The sequence below is a fragment of the Equus caballus genome, chromosome 3 (genome assembly GCF_041296265.1).
Source record: "Equus caballus isolate H_3958 breed thoroughbred chromosome 3, TB-T2T, whole genome shotgun sequence".
Lineage (NCBI taxonomy): Eukaryota > Metazoa > Chordata > Mammalia > Perissodactyla > Equidae > Equus > Equus caballus.
Genome location: NC_091686.1, coordinates 46133932 through 46136504, shown reverse-complemented (window position 1 = coordinate 46136504; position 2573 = coordinate 46133932).

The window sequence follows — 2573 nt, the reverse complement described above, 5'->3', positions numbered from 1 at the left end:
GTCTCATATCGGTTGTTAAATATTTTGACTGGGAGTGGAATTGCCAGTTCTTCAACTTTGATTGATTAGGTCAAAGAGTTCTATAAAGTGGCTGAAGCTCCCAGCAGCACTGTACGAGGGTTCCCATTGCCTCACATCCCCACCTACGCTTGGACTTGCTGGACTTTAAAACTTTTGATAGTCTCTGGGTGTATAATGATGTGTAATTGTATTTTTAAATTGTAATTCTCTGATTATCAATGAGGATAAGCAGCAGGGGTATACTGGAGCCAGCTCATAGTGATTTTTGGTCTGCTTTTAACTACTGAGAGATGTTTAAAAATTGTTGTTATGAATTTGTTCATTTCTTATAGTTCTTTTCTTACTTTTTGCTTTACATATTTTGAGCCTTGATCTTAGTGCATGCAAATGTTCTGTGTTGTACGTGTTTTAAAAAGTTTGACAACATGTTTTACCATCTTTCTCTGTTGGTATGTTTGGTTTCTCTGTATCGTTTCTTTTAATGGTCCCATGGTATTCTCCTATCTCCTCCAGACTTTAGCTAACATTTTATTGTTGAATATTTAAGTTGTCCTATTACACTCTTGGAAGTAAACTTTATACTCCTTGCTTCTACTTTCTTACTACCCACATTTCACTTCTTAACTTACCTGGTTTCCATCTTTATCCTTTAATGGAAACTGTTTTCTTTTTAAAAAATTTTTTAATTATTTTATTGAGGTCACATTGGCTTATAACATTGTGTAAATTTCAGGAGTACATTATTATATATCAGTTTCTGTATAGACTGCATCGTGTTCATCATCAATAGTCTAGGTGTTCTCTGTCACCATACATGTGTGCCCCTTTACCACTTTTGCCCTCCCCCACCCCCTTCCCTATAGGTAAACACTAATCTGTTCTCCTTAGCCATGTGTTTGTTTATCTTCCACATGTGAGTGAAATCATGGTGTTTGTCTTTCCCTGTCTGGCTTATTTCGCTTAACATAATACCCTCAAGTTCCAACCATGTTGTTGCAAATGGGATTTGCCATTTTTTATGGCTGAGTAGTATTCCATTGTAAATATATGCAACATCCTCTTCATCCATTCATCCGTCAATAGGCATTGGGTTGCTTCCATGTCTTGGCTATTGTGAATAATGCTGCGATGGACATAGGGGTGCATAAATCTCTTTGAATTGTTGATTTCAAGTTCTTTCAATAAATACCTAGTAGTGGAATAGCTGGTCATATGGTATTTCTATTTTTGTTTTTTTGAGAAATCTCCATACTGTTTTCCATAGTGGCTGCACCAGTTTGCATTCCCACCAGCAGGGTATGAGGGTTCCCTTTTCTCCATATCTTCTCTAACATTTGTTATTTCTTATCTTCTTAATTATAGCCATTCTGACAGGTGTAAGGTGATATCTCATTGTAGTTTTGATTTTCATTTCCCTAATAATTAGTGATGTTGTACATCTTTTCACGTGGCTGTTGGCGATCTGCATATCTTCTTTGGAAAAATGTCTGTTCATATCCTCTGCCCATGTTTTGATTGGGTTGTTTGTTTTTTTGTTATTGAGTTGTATGAGTTCTTTATATACTCTGAGATTAACTCCTTGTCAGACACATGATTTGCAAATATTTTCTCCCAGTTGGTGGGTTGTCTTTTCCTTTTGTTCATGGTTTCCTATGCCTTGCAGAAGCTCTTTAGTCTGATGAAGTGCCATTTGTTTATCTTTTCTTTTGTTTCCCTTGCCCGAGGAGACATGGTATTCCAAAAGATCCCTCTAAGACCAATGTCGAATAGTGTACTGCCTATATTTTCTTCTAGGAATTCCATGGTTTCAGGTCTTACATTCAAGTCTTTGATCCATTTTGAGTTGATGTTTGTGTATGGTGAAAGCTAATGATCTGCTTTCATTTTGCATGTGGCTGTCCAGCTTTCCCAACACCATTTATTGAAGAGACTTTCCTTTCTCCATTATATGTTCTTAGCTCCTTGGTCAAAGATTAGCTGTCCGTAGATGTGTGGTTTTATTTCTGGACTCTCTATTCTGCTCCATTGATCTGTGTGTCTGTTTTTGTGCCAGTACCATGCTGTTTTGGTTACTGTAGCTTTGTAGTATATTTTGAAGTCGGGGATTGTGATGCCTCCAGCTTTGTTCTTTTTGCTCAGGATTGATTTAGCTATTTGGGGTCTTTTGTTATCCCATATGAATTTTAGGATTCTGTGTTCTGTTTCCGTGAAGAATGTCATTAGAATTTTGATTGGGATTGTGTTGAACCTGTAGATTGCTTTAGGCAGTATGGACATTTTAACTATGTTTATTCTTCCAATCCATGTGCATGGCATATCTTTCTATTTCTTTGCATCATTGTCGATTTCTTTCAATAGTCTTATAGTTTTTATTGTATAGGTCTTTCACCTCCTTGGTTACGTTTATTCCTAAATATTTTATTCTTTTTGTTGCAATTGTAAATGGGATTGTATTCTTGAGTTCTCTTTCTTTTAGTTTCTTATTAGAGTATAGAAATACAACTGATTTTTGTAAGTTGATTTTGTACCCTGCAACTTTGCTATAGTTGTTG